The sequence below is a fragment of the Callithrix jacchus genome, chromosome 1 (assembly GCF_049354715.1).
Source record: "Callithrix jacchus isolate 240 chromosome 1, calJac240_pri, whole genome shotgun sequence".
Classification (NCBI taxonomy): Eukaryota; Metazoa; Chordata; class Mammalia; order Primates; family Cebidae; genus Callithrix; species Callithrix jacchus.
Window position 1 is genome coordinate 84994684 of NC_133502.1, and position 8653 is coordinate 85003336.

Genomic DNA, 8653 nt, shown 5'->3' on the forward strand with positions numbered 1-8653 from the left:
CCAGTGATGATGCTCTTTTTCTTGTGCTGTCACACGCACACGTTTCAAAAGTGGGAAGGTAGTTCAGATGGCCTTGACTTGTGATGGTTCGACTTACAATTTGTCAAGTTTACCTTTTCCTTTTTTTTTTTCCATCTACAACACATTTATTTGTATGATCCAGAAATTCGCAGGACCAAAATTGTAGCCATGCTGAGACATTTACTAGTAGCTTTTCCTTCTACCCAAACGGCAAAGTACTTGAAACCCTGCCTGTGTGCCTAAAGAGGCATCACACAATGAAAGCCCCACCCCCTACTTTCTTCCTCTGAGCAAAGAAACCTATTTCCATGCACAGTGCTTAGTGGCTGGGACTCTCCAAAGCAGGGGAAATTCAGATGTAGCCTAATGTATGTAGGTCTGCATCATGATGGTGAATTGAAAGCAGCTAAACGATTTAGCTGGTTTCAACTGATGGTGAATTGAAATCATGATTTAGCTGGTTTCCTGCAACACTCCTCTCAGGAGCCCACACTTGTCACACCTCATGCCCCAAAGGGATCAGGTGCTCTGGGATGTCTACCTGGAATATCTCCTTGCCTCCTTTCCCAGGTATGGGCTCCAGTAACCACCTGGGGTTTGAAATCACAGTCAGGTACTTCTGCTTCAGGCTGGTCAGTACCACTTGATTTTCTAGTTCCACAACCTCATCAGGAGTTAGATCTTTGGGGCACTGCAAAGTTTCCCCAATGTCAACGAGTCCTGCTATGACTTCTCAACCAAACATTTTCCCTTCTCGGAGCAATGCCTGAATCTGAGCAGGCGTCATTCCGAGCTTCTCCACCAGCAGCTCCCACCAGGCCTCACCTTCCCAGTCCCTCCAAGCAATGTGGATGGCGATGGTACATTTCCGGTAGCCGCTCAGCAGGGGGGTAAGCGCTTCTCCACAGTCTTGACTCCATTCAAAACAGAGCCAGCATAAGGCTGCCGGAAGGAGGGGCAGCCAAACTTTATCTTCGCAAGCTCCCCGGGTCTCCTGTGGCCTTGATGGTCCACTGCTTCCGTGCGTCACGACGCAGTCACTGATGTCCAACACCACAGCAGGCCCAAGAAGAGGGGTTGGGACTCGACTGACTCAGGTCCATCTCATGGAGTGTTTGGGGAGGTCTGGAGTAGGGCGGGGGCAGCTGCTTTGCAGCCTGAAGAGGAAACACTCTTCCACGTAGCTTCTTTTTTTTTTTTTTTATTGCATTTTAGGTTTTCGGGTACATGTGCAGAACGTGCAAGATAGTTGCATAGGTACACATGTGGCAGTGTGGTTTGCTGCCTTCCTCCCCTTCACCTACATTTGGCATTTCTCCCCAGGTTATCCCTCCCCAGCTCTCCCCCTCCCCCACTGTCCCTCCCCTATTCCCCTCAATAGACCCCAGTGTGTAGTACCCCCTTCCCTGTGTCCATGTGTTCTCATTTTTCCTCACCCGCCTATGAGTGAGAATATGTGGTATTTCATTTTCTGTTCTTGTGTCAGTTTGCTGAGAATGATGTTCTCCAGATTCATCCATGCCCCTACAAAGGAGATGAACTCATCATTTTTGATTGCTGCATAATATTCCATGGTATATATGTGCCAGATTTTATTTGTCCAGTCTATTATTGATGGGCATTTGGGTTGATTCCAGGTCTTTGCTATTGTAAACAGTGCTGCAATGAACATTTGTGTGCATGTGTCCTTATAGTAGAAGGATTTATAGTCCTTTGGATATATACCCAGTAATGGGATTGCTGGGTCAAATGGAATTTCTATTTCTAAGGCCTTGAGGAATTGCCACACTGTCTTCCACAATGGTTGAACTAATTTACACTCCCACCAACAGTGTAAAAGTGTTCCTATTTCTCCACATCCTCTCCAGCATCTATTGTCTCCAGAATTTTTAATGATCACCATTCTAAGTGGCGTAAGATGGTATCTCAATGTGGTTTTGATTTGCATCTCTCTAATGACCAGTGATGATGAGCATTTTTTCATGTTTGTTGGCCTCATGTGTGTCTTCTTTTGTAAAGTGTCTGTTCATATCCTTTGCCCATTTGTGAATGGGCTTGTTTTTTTCCTGTAAATCTGTTTGAGTTCTTTGTAAATTCTGGATTTCAGCCCTTTGTCAGATGGGTAAACTGCAAAAATTTTTTCCCATTCTGTTGGTTGCTGGTTCACTCTAGTGACTGTTTCTTTTGCGGTGCAGAAGCTGTGAAGTTTGATTAGGTCCCATTTGTCTATTTTGGCTTTTGTTGCCAATGCTTTTGGTGTTTTGGTCATGAAGTCCTTGCCTACTCCTATGTCCTGAATGGGTTTGCCTAGATTTTCTTCTAGGGTTTTTATGGTGCCAGGTCTTATGTTTAAGTCTTTAATCCATCTGGAGTTAATTTTAGTGTAAGGTGTCAGGAAGGGGTCCAGTTTCTGCTTTCTGCACATGGCTAGCCAGTTTTCCCAACACCATTTATTAAACAGGGAATCCTTTCCCCATTGCTTGTTTTTGTCAGGTTTATCAAAGATTGTATGGTTGTAGATATGTTGTGTTGCCTCTGATGCCTCTGTTCTTTTCCATTGGTCTATATCTGTGTTTTGGTACCAGTACCGTGCTGTTTTGATTACTGTCGCCTTGTAGTATAGTTTGAAGTCCGGTAGTGTTATGCCTCCCACTGTGTTGTTTCTGCTTAGAATTGACTTGGCTATGCGGGCTCTCTTTTGGTTTCATATGAAGTTCATGGTGGTTTTTTTCCAGTTCTGTGAAGAAATTCAATGGTAGCTTAATGGGGATAGCGTTGATTCTGTAAATTACTTTCGGCAGTATAGCCATTTTCATGATATTGATTCTTTCTAACCATGAACATGGAATGTTTCTCCATCTGTGTGTGTCCTCTCTTATTTCGTTGAGCAGTGGTTTGTAGTTTTCCTTGAAGAGGTCCCTTACGTTCCTTGTAAGTTATATTCCTAGGTATTTTATTCTTTTTGTAGCAATTGTGAATAGCAGACCATTCTTGATTTGGCTCTCTTTAAGTCTGTTATTGGTGTATAGGAATGCTTGTGATTTTTGCACATTGATTTTATATCCTGAGACTTTGCTGAAGTTGCTTAGGAGTTTCAGTTTCAGGAGTTTTGGGGCTGAGGCGATGGGGTATTCTAGGTATACTATGAGGTTGTCTGCAACCCACAAAGGGAAGCCCATCAGACCCACGTAGCTTCTTTACCTTTCAGCCGTGGTGGGTGTTACGGCCTCCAGACCCTGAGAGTCGTCGCGTCCAGGGCAACTCTGGCTTTTGGTAACAGAGGAACAGTCCTCCACCTCCCCACGACCCAGCGAGGCCACGGAGCCAGGATGACGGGCTCGCAAGCGAGAAGACATGGGCCGCGGTGAGAACAAAGATCTCCGGGCTCCTGTCGGGGCTGCAAGTTCGCTGGCTGCCACTGACTCCGGGAAACCCAGGTGAGGGATCTGCCAGCTGCACCGGTCAGTCTCACGGCTCCTAGGAGCGTGACCAGCAACAGTTCACCCTCCTCAACTTCTACAGCAGGGTCATCCAGGTCTCCTGAATCTGAAAAGCCAGGCCCAAGCCGCAGCAGCTTCCCAGTGAGACGCAGCCACCCATGCTGCCCCCACTCAGCTCCCCGTGCTGCACATGGTGCTGGAGGCGCTGCAGGCAGGGGAGCAGTGCTGGGGCACATCGGTGGCAGCCATCAAGCTCTACATCCTGCAAAAGTACCCAGTGGTGGATGTCCTTCACTTCAAGTACCTGCTGAAGCAGGCGTTGGCCACTGGCATGTGTCGTAGCCTCCTCTCCAGGCCCCTCAACTCCAAAGCCAGGGGGGCACTGGCAGCTTCAAATTAGTTACCAAGCATGAGAGGAAAATTAAGCCCAGGAAGATGGCTCCCCCACTGAAGGCCCCTAGGAGAGCGGGTGAGGCCAAGGGGAAGGTCCCCAAGAAACCAGATGAGGCCAAGGAGGAGCCTCCCAAGGCAGGCAAGGTGAAAAAGGCAGCCAAGAGCCCAGCAGAGGTGCAGAAGTGTCCCCTTTTTTAAAAAATATATATGCATATAGTAGAAATCGTACTTTCAGTTTTGATCTTTTCCTGGGCTAGTGATAGGCCCTGCAGTACACTCTTATAATGCCGGGTAGTGGCAGTAAATGGTAGCTCCATCAGCCACAGCCACACTGTCACCAGGGTAACCAACAGGGCAGAATTCGACATATTACATGAGATATCCAACACTTTATTATAAAATAGGCTTTGTGTTAGATGATTCTGCCCAACTATGGACTAACATAAGTGTTCTGAACATGTTTAAAAAATTCTAGACTATGCTATGATGTTTGGTAAGTTAGATGTATTAAATGCATTTTTGACATGATATTTTTAACTTATGATGGATTTATCAGGACATAACCCCATATGAAATCCAGAAGCACCCATATATTCAGGTAAAACATTTTTCATAAAAACTTTGTTGGTTAAGTTGTATACTTCATGTTGTATTACACAAGGATGCATATTATGTCAGGTTTTCCCAGTAATCGCAGTACTAGATCCAATTATTTCATTAAGACGATGATCTCTATATCTCCCCACTGAAATGGTAGCAGGGTTTCCTCTTTTGCAATTGGTAATCTCCGGCGTAATTTAGTTTTCCTCAAGCTTTTTATCGGATGGTTTTAGCATCAGTTGATAACATTTACTTAAGTTAATTATTACATTTGAAATTGTAAAATGGTGATTTTCTTATTCTGTAATATTTTTACATTTAATAGGCATTCTTTTACTGAAAGGAGTTTTATCTTTTTTTTTTCCTTTGATTTTGACTTTCACCATGTACTCATACAACTTTTTTAGAAAAGACACTTAAATTTTTTAAATTTTAATTTTTTTGAAATGAAATCTCGTTCTGTCGCCCAGGCTGAAGTTCAGTGGTGTGATTTGGCTAGCTCTGCCTCCTGAGTTCAAGTGATTCTCCCGTCTCAGCCTCCCAAGTAACTGGAATTACAGGTTTGTGCCACCAGGCCCAACTCATTTTTGTATTTTAGTAGAGATGCGGTTTTGCCACGATGTCCAGGCTGATTTCCTGACCTCAAGTGATCTGTCTGCCTTGGCTTCCCAAAGTGCTGGAATTATATGCGTAAACTACCACGCCTGGCCTGTAAAGCTTTTATTATTTAAAATGTTGCAGGGCCGGGCGCGGTGGCTCAAGCCTGTAATCCCAGCACTTTGGGAGGCCAAGGCGGGTGGATCACGAGGTCAAGAGATCGAGACCATCCTGGTCAACATGGTGAAACCACGTCTCTACTAAAAATACAAAAAATTAGCTGGGCATGGTGGTGCGTGCCTGTAATCCCAGCTACTCAGGAGACTGAGGCAGAAGAATTTCCTGAACCCAGGAGGTGGAGGTTGCTGTGAGCCGACATTGCGCCATTGTACCACTCCAGCCTGGGTATCAAGAGTGAAACTCTGTCTCAAAAAAAAAAAAAAAACCAAACAAAACAAACAAACAAAAAAAAGCCTTGCAATCAATCATAATTACTATTCTTTTTGATGGCCCAGTTGTTCCAAGGTTGGACACTTGAAGTTAATTCAGTAAGCTCCCTGTGTCCTTTCATTGTGATTCAGTTGGTCTCTGGGCTGGTTTTTTACTTTTTGACACAAGATGTCCCTGGTTGCCTTGTACCTTTCTCTGCCTCAGATGTGGAATCAGCCATTTCTTGGAAGAGACCTAGTTTCTTTTAGTGAGAAGTAGTATTTAGAAACCAAGGTCTGGATGGTAGGTTTGTTCATTGCAACCAGTTGTAATAACTGCTGAGTTCTCCCTGTAAGTAGAGGTAGGCAAAATCTCCTAAATTTTGTAGGATTTCCAGTTCAAATTTAATATTAGAGTTTTTAAAAACTTGTATTGACATATTTTTCTTAAACAGAAAATCTTTGTTTCTAATAAAATTAATGTACAAGTTAGCTTTCTCCTATAGTACGTATAAAATAATCTCTAAAGTACAACATTGCTACCAACAAGAGTGAAGTTTCCCATCTCCCTAGTTCTTTTTGTTCTTGGAATATTACAATAAGAATAAACAGTCGGTTTACTGTACTTGAAATAATTCTTTTCTCTGTGTGGTTATCGATTTCAGACAGGTTCATTTTTTACTGCCTGTCACATTTTCAGATGTATGGTTTGCTTTTTGATTGTTGAATTTAATTTTTTGAATAACAAAAACTTTTACATGGTGTACTGGTTATTAAATTACTGTCTCTCAGCCTTCTGCACTCTGTCTGCTTTGCAGTGCTGGGGCTGGGATTCTGCAAACCACGTGTCTGTTTTACAAGCTGGTTCCTTGCTGTGATCCTCCAAATGGAGTACTAGAGGAAGACTGCCATGTTGGAGGATGAAGAAGGAACTTGCTACTTCCTGTTTTGTTTTGTTTATTTTCCTGTGTGGCTTTTTTGTCTGCTGCTTATTCCTGTGTGTATTACCCTAGCAATCAATACTTTTTAAAATCACAGCAATATGAATTCCTTTCTATAGAATCGGTTGAATTCAGTTTGCAGTTTTTCAAATACTTGCAGAACCAGCCTCATCACGCCTCCCTCTTCCACTGGCCCACCCTTTGAGCTTTGAGACCCCACCACCATCTGAGCAGTGACTTCTCAAAGGTCTGATTTCAGTTCAGTAGGGCTCCTCTAAATTTTACTAATCTCTAAAGTTTAATAATCCCATCATCTTCTCATTATTCTCCCTTCCCTAAAGATGGTAGTCGATTGCTGAAGTTTCTATCATTCTGATGCCTTCACGCTCTTTTTTTTTTAACCTTTTCAGTTATCTAGTTAGCAACTGTAAAACTAGTTAACAATTCTTTAAATTCAATTCTTTCTGTTCAAGTAACTGATGGGCTTTTATATGTTAACATATAACTAAACCTTAACTTAAACCTGGTTCATGCTTAAAAATCATAAGGTTTATTCAGAGGAATCTTTCTTCAATCTCAAGCCTTTCTATCCCAATCCCATCTATTCCCTAGAAGTAATCATTGCATTAGTCATTGTATTATTTTTGTATTTGTTTTAGCTAGACAAGTCAAACAGACATACATCTTCTCTCTATATATATATGTATGTGTGTATGTGTGTGTGTGTGTGTGTGTGTGTGTGCATGTATGTGTATATATATATCTCTCACACACACTTTTTATTACAAAAGATAGAACAATATAGAGACCGTTTTATGCCTTTTTTATTCATTAAACACATCTTGAAAATAAGGATATGCACTAATTCTTAGAGAATAAATATACCAATTTTTAGAGATTGTTCTCCATTGGTAGATACACCATGGTTTAGGTCATTAATCTCTGATTTATAGGCATTTGGATATGTTGCTGTGTCAAAGGGTAAATGCATTCATAATAATTATTATTAACCAAGTATTCCTTTATAGATCTGTATCATTTCCCATTAGTTGTAATCTATGGAAGTGCTTGTTTCCCTTTAGTTTTGCTAACTGAAAGTGCTGTCAGTTTTTTTGATTTTTGCCAATTTGGTAGGTGAGAAATGGCAGCTTAGTGTTAATTTGCATTTGTATTATAGTAGTAAAGTTGAAGCTTTTAATATGTGTCAGGGTCATGTTACTTTCTTTTTATTTGAGCTGTCTCTTTATCTTGTTTTTCTATTATATTTTTTGTCCTTTTCTTCTTGATTAGGAGTAGATTAGATACCAAGGAGATTTGCTCTTATTTGTGATATACGTGGCAAATAGTTTTTCCAGCTTGCAATTTCTCTTGATTTTTGCTTATAGCGCAAATATTTTTACTTTTTCTTATGGTCAAACTTTTAATCATTTCTTTGACTATTTTCATCTTGTGAACTAAAGTCAGAAAGCACTCTAGTAGAACCGTCATTTTAATATTGAAGAATTCTTCATATTCTATATGGGTTTTTTTTCATAGTACTATAGTATTATTTTATGAAATTAGTAACTTAAATCTCTCAGAGGATGTCAATTGGGAACTTGAAAAATTCTTTTTTTCTGGATATATCTGTTAATCTGGAATCAATTTTTTGTTTATTTTTCTTTGTCATCCTCTTTCATGATGTATATTTTTCTTGAAAATCTAGTTAGCTATACAGCTCTGTCTTAAATATAAAACTATCCGAGAGGTTGTCGATACAAGGACTTCTCTTTGGGTTGTGTGTTCAGAGACCTGGCTGTTCCACAGTAGGAAGAACTCCAAGTGTCTGAATGACGAGGCCATACTCTAGGTTGTTAACAACTCATCTCTAATAGCTACTCTGAGTAGGAGAAGAAATTTTTACCTATAGGTATATGCCACAGTGCATGTTTTAAGATTATAGTTTGTAAGTGAAGCTTCTATAAGAGTACATAGGTCTAAGTTACTTCCCTTGTTTTAAGCCTCACTCTTTCCTTTTTAAAAAAATACTTATTTTAAGTTCAAGGATATGTGTGCAGGTTTGTTATATCAGTAAACTTGTGTCATAGGAGTTTGTTGTACAGATTATTACCCAGGTATTAAGCCTAGTACCCATTTGTTCTTTTTTCTGATCCTCTCCCTTCTCTTACCCTGCACCTTGGCCCAGTGTGTGTTGTTCTCCTAGATGTGTCCATGTGTTCTCATCATTTAGCTC

General features: G+C 41.1%; 2 pseudogenes; one reads left to right on the plus strand and one right to left on the minus strand.

The window, feature by feature from the left end:
* Positions 1-492: 492 nt before the first annotated feature.
* LOC100401804 (EOLA-like protein pseudogene) lies at positions 493-3377 on the minus strand (annotated as a pseudogene).
* Positions 3378-3443: 66 nt separating this feature from the next.
* Positions 3444-4252, plus strand: LOC100401431 (histone H1.8 pseudogene; annotated as a pseudogene).
* Positions 4253-8653: the final 4401 nt, after the last annotated feature.